The sequence below is a fragment of the Polyodon spathula genome, chromosome 21 (genome assembly GCF_017654505.1).
Source record: "Polyodon spathula isolate WHYD16114869_AA chromosome 21, ASM1765450v1, whole genome shotgun sequence".
Classification (NCBI taxonomy): domain Eukaryota; kingdom Metazoa; phylum Chordata; class Actinopteri; order Acipenseriformes; family Polyodontidae; genus Polyodon; species Polyodon spathula.
The window spans coordinates 25,069,255-25,097,200 of record NC_054554.1 but is presented as its reverse complement, the minus strand read 5'-3'; the positions used below and the strand labels follow the sequence as shown (position 1 = coordinate 25,097,200).

The following is a 27,946-nucleotide window of genomic DNA, read 5'->3' as shown; positions in this document are numbered from 1 at the left end:
TTTATATCCCAGCTAAATAAAGATTGATTGATTGGCTGAAGCAGGACTGATTTCCCCTGTCTATATGGGTTGAGGAAATTGAAGTATATTTCAATTAAATATGTGCCTGCATTAGTGTAAACTCCACCACAGCGTGTGTGTGTGTGTGTGTGTGTGTGTGTGTGTGTGATCCTGGATGGGCCAGCCAGCGCAAAGGCAGACGAGTGCATTAGAATGTGTTCTGGATGAGAGTGGAAGCACAAACAGAGCACTGTACAATATCTATCATGCAGCCTCTTCTCGGTTGAATCTTTGAGTGTTTTTTTAAATGATTTAGGGGAGACTCACCCAATCTGTGCCCGATCTGTCTGGCCCTGTTCATCTTGGCAAGATGAAGATACTCAGCAGAAGGCTTTTGAGTTTGATACAGTTGAGTTGAGTTTGATACTTTGATACAGACAGTCAATACAAGTGTTAACAGTGTTTTACCGAAAACTTGGCATGTTCCTTGCCGTTACTCATTACCTTTAACATACCACTGAATTCATACTGTATCACTGTCAAAGACAGAAAAAAATCTAGTTTATTAATAGTATGGTACTTGGTAATATTGCTTATTTTTACCCACCATAAGTATTCATTTGAGTGCTTTTTGATAAGGGGCTAAAAGCTGTTGATGAAGAAGCTTAATTTGCTTCATCAGCACCATGGAATCAATAGAACATACCAAAACACAGTAAGGGCCTGAGCAATGCCATTCCACACAGTACTGTACAACCCCTTCCTCCAGCTATGCTTCATGAACAAGACTGCCAGCAGTCCATCTTCATGAAGGAAGCAATAAGCAGAGCTGGGGTTGCAAACAAACCTTTGAGCGAATCAATTAATTGCAACATTCATTTACAGGTAAATAGATTAATGAGGGTGCTTTTCATAAGGGAAGCTGACACATAACCATGGTCAGATTTCATTGCTTTAGTGGAAATTGCCTACCACTGCCATTCTGAATATTGCTTAGTGGAGCATGCTGCATACAGTGGCAGGGACAGTGCACAGAGAAGACATTACAGTAAGTCAGACAGTGCTCTGGGCGACACTCAATGCCTGTCCAACCACCCTACACAGCAGACCTTGATTTAAACCTTGCAGTGACCAGCATTTTAACTTATGGCTTTGGTCCTGAAAGAAGCTAAGGACAGGCAGGCTGATATGGTTACCCTAGAGCCATTCCATTCCATGTTGGCAGTTTAGAGAAAATGGCATGCTTGCATTTTGTGCTTTTTAATCACCGTTTTATAAATATATTCAAATAAGATCATCATGCCAGTAGGCTGTTTAGTTATTCAATTCTATATTGTTTTTTTCTTTTTTTTTTTGTAGCAACTGTGCATTAAAAGTTGTGTCAGGCACACAGAAAATAACATGGAATTTCAGTTTGTGTTTCTTTTATGCCGGAGTTTAGTTGCGCAGTGAAAGCCTAGTTAACGACAATGTTAACATGTGAGTTCACATCTCTTAGTTGCATGTGTCCAGTGTAGATAACAGAAATTAAATACACACTGAGGTGGGTTCTGTTTCATATTTTTATTCAGACCTAAATACATTTTATTCATAAATAAATAACATGTTTTACAGTTATACAAATTAGCTTTCAGTAGGATTTGTGGATTTAATATTAGAAACATTATTAAAATCAATTCTTTAAAAAGGACGTTCCTCTTTTAACACAGGACAAAGATTTGTAATGAACTTATTTTGCACTGAATTGAAACGTAAACACACTTTATATCGAGTAGAACTGTTTTAATGATGTACAGTGGGCCAACTTGTTGTGCTATTTTTGCCTTGTTAATACGTTTGCACTATGCACACCTATGCTTTTGCAGGTCCCACGTCAATTAAAAAAGAATTAAAAAAAAAATGTATTGCGTTATTCACACATGTAAATGCAAATACAGACACTCTTCCTTGTCAGTCAAATGAAAAAGCTATTTGTCCATTTGCTTTTTGATCATGACAAACACTTGCTGCAGCTATGTGTGACAGGACGTGCCTGTGTCTGTCTCAGTGTTCTCCATAGCTGCTCTCCAGGGTGCTGAACCGGCCAGGTGTGGAATCCTACAGTCTCTCATTCCCCCCGGACATGAACTGAAAGCCGGGCATCCTGGAGTACAGCTGCCACACTTCTGTCCAGGCTGCGGTGGATTTTATTGTTAACACAAGTGTTAGGCAGTTTATTTTTGATTATAGAAAACACGTCCGGCTTGCTAAGTAAATGCCACCAAGCATGGTTTAAATCATGTTGCTGTCAATAACTTTCTTTCTCATGCCTCTATTGTTAAGTTTTGAATATACTGGAAGAACATACACCACTTTTCAATTTTTACATATTCTAAATGAATTGCTCTTTTTTTATTTTATTTTTTTTGCAGTTACAATATAACCAATCGCTACCTACATTTACTAAGGAATCATATGTGTTCATATTGATTGTGATAAATTGCTAACACCTACCAGCATCTGCTCAACAACACCCACGCAGATTTGCATAGCAGTCTATCTGAATGACAATGTGTATACTTGACTTTTAAATGAACAAGAAACATAAAAGGTTGATTTACAATAAGGGTCTTGACCTTGCTTTATAAATCAGGGATCAGTGGAGGATTTAATCAGGGGATCAGAGTTTTCTTGGTGATGGTAGAGGTGGGGGTGGGGGGCAGCATGAGGGTGCAATATAATTTACCAGTAAACACAGAACTATGAGATTGTAGTTTGGGGATTTAGTAGTGATGCACAACAGAAATGTAAATGGATTAATATCATCTGTATTGTTCAAGTTTTAAAGCTTCATGTTTTGTGTTGTTTCAATAGGAACAGAGGGACTTAGAAAACAAACTAGCATTGATCTTAATTAAGCCTGTGTAAGCAAATACGTGATTAACTAATTCTGTTTTAAACACCATGGAACTTGCTATAGAAATACACTGGCAGGGCAATCTAACGGCTGCTACACCATTAACAGCAAGTCCATAATAATGTATATTACATTCAGCTACTATTGTTGTGGGTGGAATTTTCTTTACTAATGTCTTCTTTCCTTTCTAAAGCAATGAACATTTGGCCATTTCTGGTTTGAGGAAATCAATGATGCTTTTCTTGTGAAAGTCACAAGTGAGCTGCTGGTCCAAAGTAAATGATTCCTAATTCCCTATTATTCCCTTCTTTTCTCGGGTCAGTGATTTTGTGTCCCGCACCCCCGTTAGCATATTATGCAGTATCAATATGTCTTTATTATATTGCATAGAAACACATTCAATATTGACACATATATTCTACAGACATTAATAGAACAAATTCTAATAATCTCCTCTCATGAGATCTTTGACCTTACCAAACTATTAAGCAAAAGGAAATGTCTATATTATACCAATTGACCTACTTAAAGTGACCCAGTCCAGTCAGTATGGCCCTTTCACTCACTGTGTATAGAGTTCAACGAGAAAATACCAGCTGTGCCAACATGTATTTGAACATGTGCAGAACCTGGACGCAGCAATTTATCTCGCTATTGATAGCCATCGATATCTCCCTTGGAGTTTTAGTGAGAGTGTTATCTCACAGTTTTACATTATTAATAACAATGCAAAAAAAAAGATATTGATTGTTCACTAAGCTTTTCCCCCCAGAGTAAAATTCTCCACATAATTGCTTAAAATAGAACAGATTTACTTGTCAGTAAGAAGCCTGGTGAAATCACTGGTTCCCCCATCCAGTATTTGGCAGCATTCTTGATAATGTAACCAAGTGCAAAAGAAACTCATTCCTCACCCTGCCCACAGCAAGGAAACAAGCCTCTAAACTTTATGTGTATTACACATGTAAGCAGTTTCTAGATGTTTAAACTGCCCTGGCCAATTCTCAAGCATCCTTTAAATCTCCGACACCATAATTACAGACAGGACACCTCAGATGTTGTACCTTAGTGGATTAATCTTGTTCACTTATCTTTATACTAGGAAACCATATAGCCTGTGGTTGAATCTGAAGTGTTTGGAATGGAATATGCATTTGAGGCCAACTCAAAGTCACATTGGTTCCCTTTCAATTTGAAGATGACCACTAAAACAGTACGTATGGGATATGCCTGCCTATTGGTAGGTATTTTTTGAGATCTCTATACAATAGGCTGCTTCCTGGGATGACGCCCTCTGTCTCGCCTACAGAGGGATTTTTCCTCTCAAGACGGTAAGGTAAGAACCTCTGTGTTGGTATCTGAGAGTATTGTGAAAAAGAGCTTTTGAGTCAACTGCAGTTCCCTTGTCTTTCAGACGGGAACCTGGCTTGCCACTTTCACGGAATCAGTGACTCCTGATTCAGCTTTTTTCTTCTTTCTTCTTCAGCAACCTGTGCATGCTTGCTTTGCAGGCTGCTGCTTTCCTATCTGTGCTACTTGAGTCGACTGCCTGTGCAGTATTGTTTTAAAGGAGTGAGTGTTGTTGCTTTTTTCCAGCCTTCACTCGTGTGGGACCCCGTCATCCACCGGGGCTAATTTCTGCCTCGCTGTTGAACAACTCAGCTGGCTGCCGAGTGGCAGTTTAAATATATGCAAAAACATATATATAATTGTTATTGTTGTTTACTAAATAACAGCAGGCCTTGGCCTCTACAGGCTGTATTTTTACTAGACCCACTGTAGAGTAGACCTCGTCGGCTGCCTTGGCCTGCCCACCTTGGTGTGTCGGGTCTTCGAAAAATCAACAACAGCAGCAGTGTACTCCCTGTAATATTGTTTGTATTGTATTATTGTGTTGTACTCCATCCACAGATTTGGCCTGTGTGTCCCCTGGTATATGTTATGCGCTGACCAGGTTTGTGACTACACATGATTAGGGTAGGCACCACTGCTTCAGCTGCTCCAAGGAGCTTTGGTACCTCTACACATTGTGTTTAAAACAATGGAAGAGCAGGTAAATTGAGCTGCATCACACTGATATATACAGGCTGCTGTTAGCTGATACATTCCATACTCCCAAAAGTAAAATAGATAGTTTTATCCAGGTTAATGATAGTTAATCTAGTTACAGCAGCCATGTGTTGTAAAGTTTAATTGTTACTGAACTGCAAATAAACCGAGGGCTTAATTCCACAAAGCAATCAATCCATCCTCTTTCAGGAATAGTAAGCTGGGGAGTTGGACCAAAAATGAGAAGCACCTGTGCTGTGCAGAACACGTTGCCTGCAGCCCCCTGCTGCAAGTCAGTTTCAGTCACAACGGGCAAGACAGCCGATCTGACAGACTATGCTAGAGGGTTGATTTAAGACGGGGACTTCTAAAACCAAGACTGTACAAATTGTTTAATCTAAAACGTGATGACTGTACTGGAGACCGGCAGGTTGCATTTATTGAGAGACGGTCAAGTATCCCTCTAGGACAACTTAAACACCTTGCAGACAAATACAAGGCAATCGACATTACATAAGGTTCACGCAAACGACAAAACGAGAATTCATATAATTGCTGTACCTTTAAAAAGCTGTACCAAGATTTTTTTGTCGACCTCCAAATCCAGTTTGTGTTTGTGTGCATGTTTTTGTGGCTGCAATAACGTACTTTAGAGTTTTAGACATGCTGACGTATCTGACTTTTATAATACCCCTAATAAAGGAACTAAAACACAGAATACTAAAATACGATATTTCCACATATCTGATGGTCCCCTGAAACCAATTACACTGGATAATACAGGTTCTAATTTCCAAGTATCCAAGGTGGCCTGACACACTATTGACAGTATTATATCAGGTTTCTAAGTCTAAATCCTGTATCTGTGTAATCATGTGTTACTGTACCACTGGCCATGCCTTCAGTACAAAGTTGAAATAAAAAGAAAAAAAACAGACCCTGCAAGCAGGAAGAAATGTGTTTTATAAAAGCCGAGTAATTTGTCTTGCTTGTTCACTAATGTGACCCCGTGGCTTTTATACAGTCCCCTATTGCTACTCTCTGCTTAGCTTTCCTCCAAGCTGGGTTACTTTTCATTTGCAACCTCTGAGGACCTCGCCACATGCAGGCAGGGACTGGCAGGCACAGACACACTCCCACACAGAGACTCGGAGTAACAAGATCGAACAGCAGGACTAGTGCAGTGCAGCTCACAGGGAGCAGCTTAGTCTCCAGCGACTTGGAAATGAAAAATACCTTAAATACCAGAGGTGGAAGGGTTGACAAAGCTTGCAGCTAACAGCCAATTTAAAAAAAAAAAAAGATTGGAAAAAGAAAAAGCTTTTGGTTAATATGGGTTTCCTTTAGCTTATAAGATATTTCAGTGAATTCTGTTATCTTTGCATGTTAACTGCAGCGCACTCAGATCCAAATGATTGTATCCCCTTTTTTACATTCACATTTGCAACTGGTTATCAAATCCCCTGTGACTTGATAGGAATCGAATTAACCCAGATCAATAGTACATTGTAGTCTCTCTCTTTTTCTATCCCATACCTGATTTAAACAAGATGCATTTAATTGCTCCGGAATGACATTCTGAGTGCAGATTAAGAGGTAGAATTGGATCAGCAAGTGGTGTTATTAAAGTTAAGGGAGCCGTAAGTTTTCTCTGTTAGTTTAAAAAGCTAGACCTGAACATGTGCATCGGTAGAGCTCAATGAAACACATGTATCACTGGCTTTTAAAACACATCCTGTAAAGAGATAAATGAGGGCTTAGTGGCTTAGTAGTACATAGTTACCTGTCAAGAGGGCAAGATGAGGGCTACAACTTATGGCACACACAGTGTTACCTCTCCTTCAATCGAATGAACATTATACACATTTTTTTGTGATTTTCGAGACACTCAATAGACAACTAACTTTACATTTTAGCGAAAATAAATTCATCCCCAATGGAAATTTATAATATCTAGAAGTTTCTCGAAAACAAATAATTATAGGAAAAATTTGTAGCAAAAGCTTTGCTTTTGTGAATGAGGAAAAAAGTTACAAGAAATAGATGTCTACAATTATTTATTTCAGCATTTTTTCTTCCAAAACTCAAATGCTAATTCAAAAGTATTCATGCCCTGACTAGGAAAATGAAATTAATAGTTAGTTGAGGCACCTTTTAGCAGTAACAACCTCTTTTAAATGATTAGGATATTTGCCAATGAGCTTTTGGCATGATCTTTAATGATTTTTGACCATTCTTCAATGCAAAATTGTTCCCATTCATTCAAATTCTGAGGACTTCTCTTGTGCACAGCCTTCTTCACCTCATACCAAAGATTCTCAATCAGGACTGACTAGGCCATTCCAGAACCTTGAATTTATTCTTCTTTAATCGTTCTGAAGTAGATTCTGATGTGTGCTTTGGATCGTTGTTGCATTGGAACATCCAGTGCTTTAAACCAAGTTTTGTAGCGGAAGGTTTCAGATGATTGTGACCAAATAGCTCGATTTTTGTTTTATCACTGCACAAAACATTTGACCAGAATTCATATCTATCATTCATACGGCATTTTGTAAACTTTAAGTGATTGTCCTTGTGACATTTTCCTAGGTGTGACTTTTTCCTTGGCCTGCGATCATTGAGACCTTCATCACGCAATACTCGACCTGTGGTTGAAATGGAAACCCCAGCCCCACTTGCAGTCAATTCACTTTGAATATCTTTGGCAGTCAATCTTAGATTGTTATCAACCTTCCTCACAATTATTCTACTTGTTCTTGGTGAAATAACCTTCTTTCTTCCAGATTGTTGTGACAGTATCATGAGTTTTGTACTTCCTGATAATAGAAATAATTGATGAAACTGGGTGTAGCAGGGGGAGATCTGTGCTGACTCTGCTGGCGTGTTCACAGGGCTTCAGAAAGGGGGCGGCAGTCATCCAACAACCGCCTGTGAGTCATGGCAGTGACACGAGGAGGTTGAAAAGTGGGTGTGCGGACTTTCCCCCTCTCTGAATGGCTGAGAGGAGAGTCTTGGGAGATTGTTAGCCCTATAAAATAATGCTCTGCTGTTTCCTCAGGTCTGCCCTTTAAATGCACCGAGAGTGCGGAAGCGCTGGTCGAGGACCGAGAACCAGTCGGGAGAAACCGAAACTGAAACTGAGTGTGTCAAAGCGAGACAGTGAGAGCGGGGAACCCTTGGGCAGACCCCGGAGTATTGTAATGGAGCAGGCTAGTTAGCCAGCAGTGTAGCACGGTGATCCAGGTCGCACGGGTAGCGACGACTGGGATATAGCTGTCAAGTGCAGCACCTTTCTTTGTAGTTTTGTTACTGTTTTATTTTCCCTGTTTCTTTGTGCCTTCTGTCTTGAATTATTGTTTCGAAGCACCTGCAAGGGCGCTGGTATTGTGTACCATCGCTTGGTATGCCCGTGGTTCTGTTTACCATCGTTGGTAAATCAGACCACGGACCCACAGCGCCATCTGCGGGCTAAAAGAAAAATAGCACCCCGAAATAAAACTGGGCACCATACGGTGTTGCCAAATCCACCTGTCTGTCTCTTGTGTCAGTGAATTACCCACCACCCTTCCACACTGGGATATCAAATGCTTGGAAATCTTCTTGTATCCTTCTCCAACTTTAATAATTTTCTACCTAAGGTCTTCAGATAGCGATTTACTTTTTCCTATATTGACTTATTGGTAATGAGAGCAATCATCCTATGCCTAACCCTTTTATACTCGATAAGAATGTTCACCTACAATCCAGCATTTACTTGACTTTTTTAGAATAGGTTCTGCATTATCATATTGAAATTTCTAGCACCTTGTAAACAATACTATCATAGCATCAAAGGGTATGAAAACTTTTCCTACAAAAGATTTTTTTCTAAAATTCTTTGTTTTCAAGAAATTTCTAGAAACAAGAGGGATCACGTGACCTTTGTGAACGATGGATGCGTAGAAGATCTTTTCCTTGCCTCCTCTTGTTTATTTTGCTATTCTAAAAAATATTAAAACTCACTAGTTTTTTCTACTTTCACCCGTCTGACATAACCAGGATGTTGAACTTATCGAAAAAGAGACCAACATTGCACTCATCCAACGACTTTTGAGGTAGACTTTTTTAATTCACTGACTAAATTACTATTAGAGCTGTCTGACTTTAGTTTAATTATTGGTGCTAATATGAATGCTGAGATGAACTCGGCTCTTGATAGGTCGAGTATGCAGCGGGGAAGTACACATGCTTTGGCATCCTCTACACTGCAGAATTTTTCATATAATTTCAGTCTAGATGATGCTTGGCGGGTTTTCAATCCATCAGTTAAGGAATTAACTTTTCTTTCGGCAAAACATAAATCCTTCTCTGGGATCAATTTAATTTTCGTATCAAAATTTCTCTTTTCCAAAATGCATAACATTGATATTCTACCGATGACTTTGTTAGATCACAACTCAAGATACTGTAGGCTAGTACTCGATGACATATGAATCGAGCCACACGATGGCGCTTTATTTCAGAACTAATCGTTTCGGATTTCATTCCAAACTAAACTTGATTTTGATCGTGAATGATCCTCATATCTTATGGGATGCAATAAAGGGCTTTATTAGAGACTCTGCTTCATTGTTTGCCTGTAATCTCAATAAACACTGTTTGATAAAAATGAAAGAGCCGAAAGACAAATTAGCTCTTTTAGAACATATTCTACAGAGTTATTTTTCTGAAAGCATTGCACTCAAATTGAATATTACAAGGAAAGATCTCAATCTGTTACTCAGATGGTGTGCTAAGTTTCTCATTCATAGGGCTAGGCAGAATTATTATTTTCATGGTAGCAGAGCGAGTCACCTCCTAGCTTTAAGGCTTCATAATAATGAACCTTTTGCAGACATTTCAGTTATCAAGACCACACAAAGTAATATAGTATCTGATTCACTCTTGATAAAGACTGAGTTCTATAGTATATAGTTCTGATATTCCATATGATAGTGACAAATGTGATCAGTTTCTTCAGAAACTTCATTTGCCACGCCTCTCGGATGATTAATCAGCTGCATTGGGAGCTCTGGAGTAGATTAGAGAGGCAGTGCAAGATAAGAAAAAGGGCAAATCTCCAGGTTTCGATGGCATACCCCCTGAATTTTTTCTTACTTTCTGGTTCCAATTGGGACCTTTGCTGATGCACATGGCTACAGAGAGAGGTTCTTTTCACAGAGATGTTAATATTGCTATTATATCTCTATTGCTGAAGAAAGAGAAGGACCCTTTTCTCTGTGTTAGTTATTGTCCTCTATTGCTAAATGATATGTCAAGGTGCTCTCTCATAGACTTTAAACATATGTGACTAAATTAATCTACCAAGATCAAACAGGATTTATTAAGACTCGATTGACAACAGATAATGTTCGCTGCCTCCTTCATGTTATACATATGGCTATGGACATCCAAGCCCTGTGTACGGACCTTTCACTAAACGTTGAAAAAGCTTTTGATCATCTAGAATGGAATTATCTCTGGTCTGTCCTATAAAACATGGGATTGGGAGTAAGGTTTATCAAAATGATAAAAAAAAAAATTTTATATTTGAATCCCTCGGCAATGGTGCTCAAAGGTACTAAATGCTCTCCACAGTTTGCAGTCGTCAGGGCTGCCCTCTCTCCCCACTGTTGTTCTCTTTGTTCATCAGGGCTGCCCTCTCTCCTCGTTGTTGTTCTTTGTTCACTCGTCAGGGATGGCCTCTCTCCCCGTTGTTGTTCTTTGTTCACTCGTCAGGGATGCCCTCTCTCCCCGTTGTTGTTCTTTGTTCACTCGTCAGGGATGACCTCTCTCCCCGTTGTTGTTCTTTGTTCACTCATCAGGGCTGCCCTCTCTCCCCGTTGTTGTTCTTTGTTCACTCGTCAGGGATGCCCTCTCTCCCTGCTGTTGTTCGCTCTTTCACTTGAGCCGCTCGCAATCTACTACTCTTACTCCTATCAGTCTGAAGAATACGCAGAAGCGCATCTTTTTTATGCTGATGGAATGTTATTATTTATATAAAACATCTCCCAAACGCTCTCTCACGTACTTGCTCTATTTAATGATTTCAGTGCTCTCTTGGGATATAAAATCAATTGTTCAAAGTCTGTCATGTTTCTGCTGAATACTGCAATGACTGATGTAGTTTTGCCTGCAAACATACAGGTAGTTAAGCATTTTATATATCAGGTCCAGATGGACTTAAACAAATGGATGCAGCTGCCTAATCGATCCAAGTCCATATACCCATAATAAAAATGAATGGACTCCCACGTATAAATTTTGTCAGTTCGATGATTCCACTTTCTCCTCAAGTCTGATACTGGGATAAACTGCAATCGATATTCTCTAAGTTCGTAAGGTGAGGAAAACGACCACGTCTCAAATTTCATACAATGCATCGTGAGAAATTCTCAGGAAGATTGTCCCTACCAAATTTCAAATGTTATTTTGCTTTGTCATTTGTGTTGTGGCTGATCACAGTGTGGTTTGATGCTGGGGCTCCTGTTTCATGGCGACAACTAGAAGAAAATTTAACGTCTCCACACAGACATCAAGATTTGGTTTATTCTGGTATTTCCCTCAAACAATGCAAATTATGTTTTGGTCCTATAATCTCTTATTTGATCACAGTATTGCAATTGGTAGAAAAGCACAGTAAAATTCGAAATCAATGGTATTATCACTCGTCTATTTTTCACAACGCTGCACTCTTGTGAGGCGGACGCCTTTTTGTTTTCTCTCAGTCGAGTGATTCACACTTTGACGGATGTTACTAAAAACAACTTCCTTCGCACATTCCAAGACCTGCAATTGCAATATAATTTAACAGATACTTCTTTCTTTTTTTAATCATGTCTTCGCTCTGCAATGCGTGCCTATGGTGTTCCCTGAGGGACTGAGTTACCATCTTATGCTTTACATGATATGCTGAACTCAGGGGTAAAATAAAACGGTTGGTCCCACACTTTATACTTACCTATAAAGAGCCTCTTATTAACCATTAGCGATCGATGCTATTTGGAATAGGGACATAACATCTACAAACGTAGACATTTGCTGGGATACAATTTGGGATAATCTATGCTGTGCTTCAAAAAACCCTAATTATCAGATGATCCATTTCAATTGTTTTAATAGACTATATCCAAACCCTCGGAGACAATTCCAAATGAAACTCACATATACCCCCTGTTGAGTGGGCTTTGTCCTCAGAGTGCCATGGGCACTTTTTTTACATGGTTTGGGAATGTCCGGATGTGGCTGTATTCTGGGATAGAGTTCGTTTAACTTTATCCACTATACTCGGGAAATCTATTCCTTGTTCCCCTTTAGTCCCTTTGTTAAATGATGATTCATCACTTGATCTTTCTCTACAGCAAAAGCGGATTTGGCTGGGTGGCCTTACTACTAGTAAGAAAATGTTAGCCCTGCGCTGGCAGCCTCTGCATTCCCTGCCCTGGCGTTAATGGACCTTTGCATTCCTTCACATTATTTATATGGCGCTTTCTATCACTCAGGTTCATGGAGCAACAGAGGGGACTGTACAAGCCTGGGAAACGGCCACAGATACTATTAAATTGCTGATAAACCAATCTTCAGCTCTCAATGTCTGATCTGGATTCTCAGGGTCCTGTGTGTGTGTCATTTCTAGACATTTTAAATTTCCATTGGGGTATGTAAACTTTTGACTACAACTGTAGTACATTGTGCATTTAGTAGCCATTTAAGTTATCAAAATAAGCTCAATTGAATGCCATACAAATAAACAGGTGTTTACAGTATTACATTCTCAGTCAAACAGAAACACAACTTCAAAAATAAGGTGACTCCCTTTACAAAAAGAGCTTGTGCTACCTGAGTCAATGGGACAGAACGAATGTGTTCTAAGAGTTGCAAGTATATTACAAAATACATGGCATTGATGTCATTCATTTAAAAGACACTTTGTTTGCACTACAGTATAAGGTACTATTTGTCCTACCAGTTTAATGCTCAAAGGAGTAACACAATTATTGAAATAATTGTAAAAAGCAATACTTGTAACGACAGTAACATGACCGGGGAAGGTACGTTTAATAACCTATGAAATGTAGAAGTAACACAATTTGTCAATTGCCGAGTGAAACCATTGGGTTGAGTACTTGTATGAACTAAACACGGAAAACTCATGATTACAACAACCTCCACTTTCAAAGGATAAGACAATAGAAATTGGGGAAAACTCATTGGCAGTGCAATATATATATATAATATATATATATCTAGATATATTTATATATATATATATAGATATATATATATATATCGACCGGAAAGGCAGTGTGACTGTGCAGATAAATTATGCCCACAGTATGCAGAGGTCAATTACCATAAATCATGCTGAAAATAATATCATCATACTAGTTTTCTATAATTGGCTTCACATGTCTTATCACACAACCCTATAATTTTTTATAAGTAAAACCCTCTTAGTCATGTTGCCTGACATGCCCCAAATTGACTAGCCAGGTCATAAAGAAGGTGTTCACAAATAAAGTGTACTGCCTGGAATGGCACAGTGTATAGTTTTACATAGCTTACTTGCAAATAGAGAGTTGGCTAAGAATTGGATTCTCTAGTAACATCTTAGAATAAGAGAAATCCATATTCAATCAGGCAGGACTGTGTTGTGCAGAACAAATGCATTAGTCTTTCTAATTTAAGAACCTTGCTCCAGTTACAACAACCTAACACTAGATGGCACTGTGTGCTATACAGCAACAAACAGAAAAGCCAACTCTTGCATCAAGTTTGTTCTCTTTTGTTCTAAATGGAATACATTACTGATTAGAATGCTATTTTAAGGGATCTTACTTGCACCAGGACTTGAACCATTAGAATTGTGTTTTAATCCCATTTAGAAAAGAAGAACGCACTCAAACACTCATTGAAACATACAGTATGTTACCAATAAAATATTCTAAGAGGTTATTGGAACTGGAGGTTAAAGCAACATTTGCATTGAAGCCTACCAAGGAATATAACAATTAAACAGCGTTATTGCCATTAATGGATATAGATGCTATTTTGTAGGCTAAAGGTTTTACATGTACTGCCTGTATCAGTTTTGCAGCATTACTGGTAGTTCACATTCGAATGTCTTTCCACTAAAAACAGGGGTTTTATTGCGGAATATCTCATCAATATTTTTAAAATTCATAACATGTTAATAAAACTCAAGCAATGCTGCAGTCCAATAGACAAGAACCTCATCCAAGCCTCTTTTAGAGGTATGCGTTTGGTACACCCACAGAGCTTACTTGGAAGCAAAATCAGTTGAGGGATCTCAGTGATGTAAAGTTTCTGAATAAATCATTTCGTCATACATAAGGCAACAGTTTGCCTACACAGTATTTTCTCAAGTGCTTCCCTTTGGTACACACAGAAAGGTGACACATTATGATTGCTATCTAGCTGTTGATCTAGGGGAAATATGTTGGTATAACTTTCTGAGTACGCAGAGCTCATTGTGTCAATGAAATGTTTTCTTTGAATGGCAAGTCACTATACAGGTTTTGTCTTCCACTCACCAGCTTTCTGAAGCATCTAAACCCAGAGTCTCTAAAGCAGGTACAATATGTTTCTACTTGCATGCTTTAACTGCATAGCAGAGTGGTTTTGAATATTTAGTACCTCACATGGGCTTTCAGTATTTTCTTGTTACTTATGGGGGAATTTAATTTGTGAGAAACTGCTGGAATGTGCATTTCTATTAGGTAATTCAGGCAACAGATTTACAATGTTACATTTTTGGTCCCTTTGTTTAAATTCTTTATGTCTTTTACAACTATCGGCTGAATTGGTATGGTGATGTAATTTCCATCTGCTGCAAGCCCTGTGATATAAGCCATCTGTTACAAGGACATTTCTGATCAAAGTATTAGACTGATATCTTTGACCACTATGCACATCATAATATTATATTAACAGTGTTACCTTGTCCAGAACAGCCACAGTTCAGCAGCTCTGTTGAAACAAACTTTGTAGTCTTCATTTCTGTCTGACAAAAGCAAGGCAACTGAACTTGTTTCTTGCCCCACTGTTTTAAAAAATGACTCTATGAAAAAGCACATAAGAACATAACCTCATTCTTTCGTATGTGGTACTGCCCCTTAAATACACATTCAATGTGACCTTTTAAAAAGGGTTTCCGTCAGATAAATACTAATTTCCTGATGACCTAATTAACCTCGGAGGACGTCTTGTCATTTATTATTTTAAAAAAAAAAACACTCTTTAATTTACTGGAATTAGGACAGATGAGGAATACAGTACATATTATTTATTTAGGATTCCTTAATTCCGCTGTATTGTGTCTTAATTGTAAAGGCAATCATATGTGCAGCTATAGTGAGGTGCTCATATTAGCACCATTGAGATTGAATTGCTGTACAAAATCTACAGGGGTTGGGGGAAAAACCAGCGTTCACTATTAATAGGTCTCACAGTGGTATTGAGGTGATCCAACCAAATTGAGATTTACTGAATTTACCCATTGTACAGTACAGAAAAATAACAAGGTTTTGTTAATTTGCAACATAAATAAAGCCTTTCTGTAGCATTTCAAAGTTAGTAAGTTTCCATTTGGTGGTTATTAGGGGTTCTATGCGAGTTCTTGTGGTCCCAGCCCACAACAGACATACTGTATGTGCATATGACAAAACAAATCACCATCACAGTTGGAAGCAAAGGCAGCCTTTACAGACTCTTATACATGCATAAGCCAAAACACTGGTCTACTGTAACGGCTATAGATCCCTCATCTGGCTTTGGTGTATTATTTTTGCATGAGTAAAAATAGATGACAGTCAGCATCCACATCAGGAAGAAATATGGAATTAATGACAAAGATACAATTAACTGACCCAACTCAATGCAGATTAGAATTGTACCTTGCATCGCACGGTTTAAACAACTACGAATATATTTTACATATTTAAGAAGGCTGTTTCCTTTATAAGCCTATATTGGAATGTTATGTGAAAAAATATTGTAACACCTTTTTTTCAATTGCATTTTTTATTTTGCGTCCAGAGTCATACGAGAGCCCGGAGATTTATAGCACTCTGTCAGTGCAAGAGGTAGCAGAAGCTTCCCTATTTGGCTCAGAAGTTTGTGCCTCTACAGCTAAAACTGCAACGGAAATTTTAAATAAAGTCTGCTATCTGATAATGAAGAGTGCACTGAAGTCCAAACTAGATACTACACTAGATGAACTAACAGGCAGCAAGGGATTACATTGCAAAAACAGAATGCGAGCGTGGGTCACTGCAGATTTAAATTACGGTCAACCACAAACGTACTGCATGTCAATTTATTATAATAGCAGTCATTTATAATTTGACTAAAAGTTTAGACATGATTTCTATGCACCGAACAATACATACTCCTTGGATTATGAGGTGGTCTTGCAAAAATGTAATGTTATTACAAAAGGACGAAATCCATATTGTTTTTGATGTTGTTGTAAAATCAGCAATGCAGGAGGTTTTTACTTTACACGGGGTACCGTTGCTGTTGTGTATTGCTAGTTTTTTGTTTTTTTTTTCGCTCGCATTCTTATTAGTTGAAATGACACAAGCAAACATACCTAGGAAAAAGCCCAGGAATGTAATTTACTGCGAAAACACCACACTGTTTCAACCATTAAATCCAAAGGGGAAGTAACCAACTCAAATGCAATTTGTTTTGTTAAAAAAAAAAAGATTGTTTTATCTTAATCAGTGCATGTACAGCATATCCATTTATAACAATGTACCAGTTTTTTTATTTCTGAATTGCTTCCTGAGCTATATCAGAGGCTGAATAAGTTTGTAATAACCTGGACAGTAGGAGGAGTGGAACGAGCAGGTGAATTGATCCACCTGATTCACTGTTGCTGGTGTGGGTCAATGATGTCATGTTCTGTGTTGTTGACTTTAAGCTTACCATTGACAGTCGGGTCCGGGATTATAAAAAAACAATTATGAGCTGCCATTTCTCCATGGGAAATATTCATAATTAAAAAAAATAAAAAATGATATTGTATAAACAAGGGTTAAATCAAAGCTGATATTTTTTAGATGTGGTGTTTATTGTATGTATTTAACGAAAAAAGAAATGACAAATCATACACACTAGGATGCCATTTGTGAAATAAGAGAAAGTGGGATCACTTAATTAATTAATTAGTTAATTAATTAAACCTCCTGACTCATGGCAGTAGGTAATGGAGAGCACTACAAGCCATGCAGAAAATGAATTCAGCCAAGTCGGCTTGGTCACACATTTTACTTTTCTAATGTGTGGCTGGTAAAGAGATAGCTCTTGATAGGATACGAGTTTTGCCAGTGTTTAAGTCACAGTTTTGTAAGAGTGTGCATTGCTTTTACTGCAAGTTTCAATTACTAACTAATAGGAATATTTTTTGTAATCACTTTGTTCTGTCAAGAAAGATGAGCAAGAGAGGTATCATATGCATCATTTCATTTGTACTGTTTTCTTTTTTTTTTTGGAAAGGGGACATTCCTCACAGGACTAGCAAGCTTGACAGATTCAGAGGGACTATGGCTGGGACTGAAGCCAGCGCCTACACATAGAAAATGCAAGGCTGGATCTATCCATTCTGCCAGCATCAATAGCAGCCTGAGTGTTGAGGTGAAAAGGCCACAGCAGGAACCAGGAGCCCTGGTTGGATCTCAGGGCTGCACTTTGCAGCGGTCAGCTTCTATCCTGATCTCAGTCCCTTTTGCCAAACCACAACCAGCCCCGGGGGACATCTTCCTCCCAGTCTCTTTACTTCCAGCCCCCTTTCCCATATCCTGTTTCCTTGCCTAGGCTCTTCCCTGCGGAGAACCACTGCTGTGAATTTCCTGGTTGGCTTCACAGAAATTTTACAGATGCTTTGTGACATTTTAAGAGTCAGATTTTTCTTGCTTTCTTATACTCCTTTACTACCTCTTGGGCAAAATATATTTTTTTCTTTTTCTTTTTAGTGAGCCTGCTGGCTTATGCTGAAACAACAGAAAGAAAAATATACCGTAGTAGGAAGAAATCAAACCACCACTGTACCTTCGAAGGTCTGAAAATTCAGATTGCGTTTTTGTTCACTCTCTATCTCTCTTTTTTTAATAAACTGCTTAGTTATGAACTGTGGGCTTTGTGCTCTGTTGGCTGTTTAGGAGATAGATGGTAAATTAACATTTGGTGGGCACATCCCAGCTTGAAGTGGCTGTGAGGTTAACTCTGAATTGTTTAGAACTGCATAGTAAAAAATATACAGATAAAAAAGCACAGATAGCAGCTTTTCAGCTGCAGTAAATTCCCCATACAGAAATACCATTGGTTTCTTTAATATTTGCCAAACAATGGGTTACATGTACTGTGTGTAATAGGAATATATGTTTTAAAATATTACGTTGATTTTAAATTTTTCTAAGTCTGTCAGAGGAACTTCCATTGCCTTCAATTTCTAATTTTCATCTTCAGAAGAGACTTCTGTGGTCTTGAAAGCTAGTGTATATTCTAACGATGTGGTGGCAGTGCCATTCAGGGCAGGGCAGTCAGAGACAGCAGCTGTAGCAGGAGCAGGAGGTGTGACCCCTGGACTGTGCACGAAGTATATAGACAGTGGTGGCCTGGCTGGGATTGTAATGTAATTTCCTGACCTGAGTGTATCATGAATAAAAGTGTTTGTTCATTTTACATGCTGACTTCTCATTCTTTCCTCTACCCCAGTAACCAGCTAGAATATATTTTGCATGCATATTTTAGTGGTTCCTTTTAAAAATTATGGCCAAAAAAAACCCTGATATTTTGAAATATTTTAAACAGTGGCGCTGTAACAAGGTAAGATGTTAGCTTGCCAGGACTTTCTGACATTAAATTTAAATGTCAATGTGTTTTTTTCCTGGTTCAATACATTACATTTATATTTTATTTCAGATCTTACTTCTTTCAGTTCTTTAATATTTCAGAAAAACTGAAATACTATGATAAAAAAGACTATGTACATGGAACCATATAATATTAAAAACACATTTTTTTTTTGAGGCACTGCAGCATCATTTCTAAATACTTAAAAACAAAACAAAAAAAAAACGTTTATACCCCCAGTGAAGCCCTTGATTTATGTTCATATGTGTACCACTGACGTTAACATGTTGTTATAAATGTTGAATTCTGCAGGGAGTCTTTGCTTCAGTGTAATTTATAACACAATCTGTATATTGGCATATGAAGTGTTTTACCAATAGGTCACCTGTTCGATTCCAGGCCAGATTGAATTTGATTGGAAAAACAAACTAGACTGGTATATTATCCTTCTAAACTGACCCTCCAACCTTCTCTCTGCAAACAAAATACAATGGATTGTCTTAAAATCATGAGAATCCAAGAACAATTGCAGCTGGGAAGACTGGGCTAGTAACAGATTGCCATAAGAGCATATTGATGCCAATATCAGACAACTCATTTTGACAGCCTTTGACGTATTACCTAGCCCACCCTACTTACACCATACTACATCACCATCTACTGGTCACTTATCACATTACAGGTCAGAGGCCACATTCAATTGTATTTCTGGTTTAATGGAAGTACAGCTATGGTGACTGATACGATACAGCCAGGTAGTTCATTCATTAGACCGGTCGTGTATCTGCAGTCTTAATGTCTTTCAATCAACAGTGAGTTCAGCAGTGAATCTGAATGTGCTGCTCTTTATTGAGAAAGAACACAACAGAGTGTATGTATACAAGATGTATCATGACATCATTCCCTCGAAGGCATGCTAAATAAAGAACCAAGCAGTAGCCAGCCTCAGGGCAATTGTGTAACAAATCCATGGCTGGCAGAGGGATTTGCTTTAATTATACCTCAATATGTATTAAGGATTAAGAAAGGGCAGTTATTGATAAGTATATATACTTAACCCTTGTGTGTTATAATGTGATGGCTCCACACCAGCGAAGCACCTTTGGCTTCTGATATAGGAGCAAGCGATTGTGCCTTGTGCAATTCTAAGCATCACAGACTGCTGCCAGATTCGTGACAATACACCACTGGAAGAACATACTGAATGTGTGCAATAAGAAGTCCATTATCACCTGGTAATGGCCCTTGGATTTCTTATTAGATTAACGGAATGGAAAGGTTTCAAGTAGTGTTCCGCGTTTCTGGTTTATTCCAAATTTTATCGAAATTATTATTTTTTTTGACTGAACTTCAGTTTTTACTGATTTATACCCCATTATTCAATATTTTCCAGGTACTATTTTCTAGGAAATGCACAATATTTTGATTAAAATGCTGTTTTATTTTAACTCCGACATTGTAATAAGCAGCCCTACACTGTAGCCTAGGATATAGTAGATGTTTAGACGATCAAATAACGTTCAAATGTGGTTCTCTGTCACTTCAAAAACACACCATCACCTGATTATGTTATCCAATCAAAGTCTGAGTATTGTGGCAATTGCTGCGCTTAGTAATTACTAGCTTGATCAAGAACTAAATTGAAATACTTACATGAAAATATAATTTTTCCATCATCCCAAATGCACTGACATGTTGTCTGTGTGGACAATGACATGTTTGTTGCGAAGCACAGGGAGGAAATGTTGCAGAGTGAGGTGGACTGCTCTCAGCTCTACGTCCAGCAGTCCAACCAGGATCCATGGACTCCTCTGCCTGTCCACACCGCACCTCAACTGGAGTTGGATGCATCTGTCGTCACCACTTGTCAATTGTAAATGACTCCCATCCTTATGCCTTCACCCAGGTGAGAAGCTTGACTCCACCAGAGTACCACTCTCCAGCACAGGTGAGACACTGTCAGCTGACGGTGTCGGTCGCACTTGGGGTGTAGCCGAAAGGCATTGAGCCATGCTTGATGTGACGCAACCCCAGTTGAATGGCTGGCGATGCTGTGGCCATCAGACCCAGTAGTTTCTGGCAAGCATTAATTGCACTTGAATTGAACCGTGGTTGAAACAGGGCCAGGCAGTATCTGTCGTCTGACAGGTAGGCTTGCATTGTGAGGGAATCTAGCCGGAGACCCAAATAGACCGTACTCTGCACCGGTGTTAATTGGCTTTTTGCATTGTTGAGGGTGAGACCCAGCCTTGACAGAAGCTCTGTCACAATTGCTGTGTGGACCATTGCTCCTTCCTGGGACTGGGAGCAAATCAACACCTTGATCACTTGCAGCTGCAAAGGAGCTAGGATGGCATCCATGCACTTTGAAAATGTGCGGGGGTCTAAGGAGAGGCCGAATGGCAGCATGGAGGACTCGAAGACACTCCACTGTGTGCTGAACGGATAGGAACGTGAAAATAAGCATATTTCAGGTCCACTGCTGTAAACCAGTCATCCAGCCAGACAGACTGGAGGACGTGGCGATGTGTCACCATGTGGAACCTCTCCTCTCCCTCAAGAACCCATTGAGGTGTCTCAGGTCTAGGATGGGGCGAAGGCCGTCGTCCTTTTTTGGCATTATGAAATACCTCGAGTAGAACCCCTCTCTTTGCGAGGTGTGTTCTGCATGCCATTAGGGCATACAAGATCTTTGGACAGGCAAGTGCGGCTGCTCTCTTGGACACACTGAGTGCGGAAGCCGGGTGTTGTCAAGAGGATTTGACCTCCTCCAGGAAATCTGGGGATGCTGGAAAAGGCTGGGGGTTTGAAGTCTGCGCTGGTCTGAAAACAGACCTGTGCTGCTCAGAACTTGCCTTCCAGGGTACCTGGAGGAAATTGGTGGCCCTTTCCATCAGTGCCCGAAGTTCGATGGCACTGGAATCTCAGGCGCCTAGGTAGGGGCAGTTACCTGAGTCTTCATCCGCAAGAAGAACTCTTCATCCTAGGAAGCCGATAGGGTGAGCGCATCTTGTTCCTCCTCACTCATCACCATGTCCTCTTGATCAACCACAGCAGCAATCACTGGTAAAGCCAGGGTATGCCCTGGGGCAGGGGCTGGTGTAGCTGGAGCAGGCACAGAGAAAACTTGCTGCTTGCTCAAGTGCTCGAGTATTTGGGCCATTTGGCCCTTTAACTCGGCAATATCCCTCACCTGGTATGCATTTCTAGATCTCTTCCTGTCCTTCGAGGGAGATTGCAGTCGGGGTGCTTAGCTCTGGAGTGTCGATGGGGCCGAAGCATTGAGGCATCGAGCTGTGTACCAACGAGACACCAAATAACCCAGAGGGGATTGCTGGGTGAAGCACCACAGGCATTAAAGAGCCAAGGTGGTGAGTCCTCGAGGCAACGAGGGTGTCGAAACACCAAGGTACCGAGGCTATAGAGCACCAGGGGTTCAAGGGTCTCGAGGGTACTGGGCGCAATGCTCAAAAAGATCTTGAAACATCGAAGCGCTGTGGTGTACCGTTCTTGAGGTCCCGAGGGTGTTGAAGCACAGAGGCAACGAGTTTGTGGAGCGTCGGGGCACTGAGGCTACCGAGGGTGCTGAAGCGCGGGGCTCGACAAACCTTGAGGCGTGTAGCTCTTGAGGCACCGAGGATACAGAAGCACCGAGGCACAGAGGCTTCTGAAAATTTCAATAGTAATAACATATTTCCATAGTGCTAACATTGCAACTAACTGCAATAAAGTCACTTTATCAAAAATACAGTTATGTTATATTTTTTAACGTGTATATACAGTATATCTATAATAAATATCATGCCCCCAGACTATACTGACACATTTATCTGTATATCTCTATATGTGGAGCAGTAGTCCGGCTCTAGGGATACAATATAATATATTAAAGCTCAAAGAAACGAAGAAAAAATACAGACCAAGTGTGTTAAAACTTGCTTGTACATTTTCTTTTTGTCCATGTTCCCAGTGCCCCTGGTGAATGTTGTCTGCAATAAAAGGCTAGATGTATCTGCTAAGCTACTCAGCTTTCTGAACAAATCTCCTCTGACACTTGGAGAATGAAAAGTACCGTTTCTTCTTTTCTTGCTTTTTTTTTTTTTTTAATATTGCCCTTTTTAAGACACCAAAGTGCTCCCTGACTTCCAAATTCCACTGAAATCGATGAATTAGAGACAAACAGCAACAATAATGAAAATCTCAGTAAAACCAGAGAGAGCTGACAGGGCCACAGAGATTGGAAGCTCATTGATATCATGTCATATTCTTTTTAACTGACCCACCAGGACTGTCAAACAACCACTTTAGATAAAAAAAAAAGAATGTTTTCCATCCCCTTCTGAGACTTCAGAGCTTTCTTTTGTGAGCCAGTGAGCAACCGTGCTGACAAGACCAATCAAACCCTCAACGGCAGGGAAATGAGGCGGGACGCCACAAGAGGCTTGTATCATAAATACAAATCTAACAGCAAAACTGATCAGCACAAACTGTAACAAATCTTCCAGGGTACAGAAAAAGGATTTTCTTTTTTTTTTTTTTCTACAGGAATAAACAGGTGTCAGACCTTTAAAGCACTGTGAAAACAAGTCTAATGTAGAGTTCTGATGTGCTTTCTAGTTTCTGTTTTTTTTTATATATATATATTTTTTTGCTGCAGCCCCAAGGACCTTGCAGATGAAACAGCAAGCAAAAAGAAAAGTTTTTTTTTTTGTTGCTGTTTGCTTAGCATTGAACTGAACTCAGGAGACAAATTACTTTGCATAACTTCCAGCAGCATCTTTGCTAGAGAAATTAAAATAAGATGAGCCATGTGACATTTCACATAATTGACAATGTTGAATATAAGGCCCAGAGCAGTTATCTTGGTGTTCCTTGGCTATAAAAAAAAAGCCTGATCGGGGGTGACATGGGGAAGGAGGCAATCAACAGCAACAAAACTGAATGACCTGAATAAAGAACAGGATGGATGTTTACCAAGTACTTCTGAGGTAGTCAATATATTAGGAACTCTTATATGAAATATGTAAGGGCTATTTATACCAGGCATTTATTTAACTATTACGTCATACATATGTATGACCAACGCTAATACCGTTAAAGAGTAGCTTTTTTATTTGCTCACCTTTCCCTGGCATATTATGCTGCTTGGTGTTATGATGAGTGGTCTGGGTGTTGCTCACCCAGTCATTTCCTCTATATCTCTTGTTATCTGTCTCTGAGCTTGTCTGGTAAATTCTAATTGCCTATGACCGAATAGACTGCCTCATCCAAACCATGTGATGAAAATGGCCTTTTAACTTGGCGGATTCCCCCTACTTGCCATCTCTATATATGCATAGCTGTCGACAAATATTTTGCATCATACTATAGAATTAACTGATTAAAATAATAAAGTTGAATAAGACCTGCTGAATAATGCTAAGTTAACATATTGAATTACAAACCACTTTGTAGTTTTCCACCTACATAAATATGAAATTGAAGAATGTAACATTTCGAAATGTAACAAGAAATACTGTACTACTATTAGGGTTTCCGGCAGACTATTGCTTTTATATCATTGTGTAGTTTCTTTGATTACATGATGTTAAATAAAAGCTCAAAATTATATTCCTATAGTTTAAAAAAAATATGTCTCAATGCTAAAATTTTAGGTGATGCAAAAGTTTTGGCATTAGGTATAGAGTAGGATGGGGTCAGTTGAAATGGTTGATTGTTCGAAATTCGAAATCTCCATAGTACATGTTTAAAACCAGGTGAAGACATAAATAGAGATACATTACTGAATATTGGAGCAGCAGAGCCTAGAACCACTTGCAATGATTTTTGACATGATAAAAAGGCAAAGGAAAGGTGAATAAATACGCACAATGACATTTGAATCTATGTGCTCTTTAAAATGACCCCAACTCCACAGGGCCAGTGATACAGAACACATACTGAGCCATCAAAACAGTGCACCACTTCTATACTTCATTGAAGAGACAGTGATGAGACTGCATCCATGCAAATAGCCCCTTCCCTCCCCTCCCCTCACGCACATCCCAGCACAGCAGGGAGAAAGAGCTGACTTCAACGTTTTTCCTCACTTCACAAAAGTAGCTGCTCATGTCAACATGATAAATGAATGAATATCTGGGAACTGTGCACACTTACAGTGAAATGCTGGAGGACTGGATCCACTCGTCCTGTGCTCTCTTTTCCAGGTCTGAAGCACTTCTTGTGTAAAACCAAAACAAAAAAGATCCAAGATCACATGTGTTGCTTCGATCATAAACAGTAGGTGCTGCTGCTGCAAAAAAAAAAGGAAATCTTTGAAAAATATCTGTATAATTTGGATTAGCCTTCAAGGCAACATGAATCTTGTGATTTGTTTTTTCATGTATCCATTTATTGATCAATATGGGCCTACAGCAAGCATTGTCAATTGCAGTTAGTAATATCAAACACTGTTATAATGGCTAACTGCAAATTAATGTATACATTATTAACTGCTTATGTGTCATTAAAATCACCAGCACTGAATATGAATAGGAAGCAGTTTTCTCAGCTCTTTTCTCATTTCCTGAGTTGTTTTGCTATCAAAAGGCATCGTTTAATAAAATACAATAATCAGCATTCCTATTAGCATCTCTGGTTTACAAGATTTTTAATAGTGTTTACACCCAGGGCGATTTTTAAAGCATTTCCCAATACAATGAAACCTACATTGACCAACTCTGTTGAATACTGATCTAACTATATAAATACCATGCCAAAAGAAATCTACATTATATAGATCTCCAATTGCAAACTCCCCTTGAAAAAGGTATGCTAATGATTTGGAAATTTTGGGACCAAATTAATATCTGTGGTACGTATACCATTTCCCATATTAAATGGAGAGCCCCTTATACAACTGTACCTCAGTATTTTTGCAGTTTTGCCTTGCTTTTCCCATGGTTATACTATACATTTACCACAGTTGACCCTGTTTTACCATGTTTATTAATATGATTTACCATACCTTGTTAGTTTTACAAAGCGTACATATGCTTTACGATGATTTCATTATTACATTTTGCCATGCTTTTACCATGCAACACTTTAACAAGTGGCAAACTAGTGCTTTAAATGTCCTTATCTCTTAACCAGTTTTTTTAACAATATTATTCCAGCCCATGCCACCCCTTTATTTGTATTATTGGAAAATCTTTTAGTTCTTCATGTGTTAGTTTATTCTACATTAACACAGTATATATTTCAAAACCCTTACAAATAAACTGCTGCATCCTGGTACATGAGGGGTGGAGATTTTCAAATTTTTACCCATCAGTAAAGGAAAGGAAAAACTCAGCCAATAAATAAACAAACTAAATTAAAATAAATAAATAAATCAACCCAGACACTTCATTGACTGTAGGGGCTTGGAATAATTAGCTACCAGTTATTTGTTAGAACACATAGGAGAGAATGTCTTTAATAATCTGGCCTATGAAATAGTTAGGTCATGAAGGAGCAGAAGCCACCTTTATTCTGGAGAGTACTCTTTGAAATACCTGAAGTATAAAACACAAGCAAAGAACCTGCAAACCTTCAACAGAAGAAAAGACATGCCAGTGATGGTTTTGCTGGTACTAATGGTGACAAATTGAATTTAAAACCTTGGTTAGCACTCCATGAAATCAATAGGGAGAGTCTGTGACTGCTGTAACAGGGCTAGCTGACTGAACCAATAAAACACTTGGTCTGAAAATACTCAATCACATCATCCAAGGGACTTCTAAAAGCAGTTTAGTAATGGCAGGCAGCTCTCTCACTGTATGTGCCAAACCTGAAAGAGCATTATTATTATTATTATTATTATTATTATTATTATTATTATTATTATTATTATTTTATTTATTTTATTTATTTATTAGCAGACACCCTTACCCGGGGCGACTTGCTGTTGTATACAAAATAAAATACGTATCAAGAATTACAGAGAATTAAAAGAGCAGAACTTGTGTGGAATAGTTGGTGAGTAAGGGTTGGATTCTTTGTATGTTGCTTAGGAAGAATCGGCAGGTGCGTGCTAGAGTGGAGATGTGCTGGGAGTAGCAGAGGAAGGGGTCCAGGGTTACTCCAAGGTTCTTGGCTGAGGAGGAAGGAGAGACCGTGATATATTCCAGAGGAATGGAGATAGATAGACCAGAGGGGGGGGAGAAAAGGAGGTCAGATTTGGAGAGGTTGAGTTTGAGGTGATACGAGTGCATCCAGGAGGTGATAGCAGACAGGCAGGTAGAGATACTGGAGGGGATGGTGGGGTCAGAGGGGGGGGGAAGGAGAGGAAGATCTGACCATCATCATCATAGAAATGTTATGAGAAACCATAGAATGCGATGACGGGTCCCAGGGAGCGGGTATAGAGGGAGAACATGAGAGAACCCGAGAATGATCCCTGGGGGACTCCTGTTGAGAGAGGGTGAGGTGTGGAGGTTGAGCCGTGCCAGGTTAGTTAAAGACCTTATAGGCCATGGGAGGCAGGAGGAACGGGAAACCCTGTCATATGTCTGTGTCTAGGGGTCATTGTGAGAAAAAAAAAACTAAATATACAAACAAAAAACAAGCAAGTTAATCATAATCTGTCAATAGTCAATACACATCTGCAGCCTTATTTCCACAGCAGAGGGGGTTAACTATTTGCTGTCAATAAGCCTCACCTTTCACCTGCTGAAAGGGGCATCATTACCATTCCAATAAAGGACAAAGAAAGAAACCATGAGAATACCCAACATCGTAGCATTGTTTTTGGACCAATTCAAAAGAATAAATCACAGTTTTTGAAAATGGCTGATGCTCTATTTGTGAAAATAATGTTTTGTCATGTTTGCTTAGAATAATTACAAACTATTTATTAATGTATTGCAACCGCAGCTGTACTTCCCCCCATCTGAAACAGCATGCTTCACAATGACTTTATTACTGTCATGTGACATGCCGTTGGGTTCCAACTTCCACAAGGAGAGGAACCAGGGGAGGGATTGAAGCGATTTTTTGGGCTACTTATTTATCTGAACCCCCTTGAAGAATTATATTATTCTTCCCGTTATTATATTTAATCGATGAATTGACACAGTTGAC

The 27,946-nt window shown here is 39.1% G+C and overlaps 1 protein-coding gene across 2 annotated transcripts in view; it reads right to left on the bottom strand.

Annotated features, from left to right (window-relative positions):
* Positions 1-25,130, bottom strand: part of LOC121296159 (RNA binding protein fox-1 homolog 3) — a 199,773-nt gene extending 174,643 nt beyond the window's left edge. For both annotated transcript variants that reach the window (XM_041221425.1, XM_041221426.1), the window contains exon 1: positions 24,998-25,130. The gene's annotated coding sequence lies outside the window, so the exon portion shown is untranslated. The remainder of the gene's footprint in view (positions 1-24,997) is intronic.
* Positions 25,131-27,946: the final 2,816 nt, after the last annotated feature.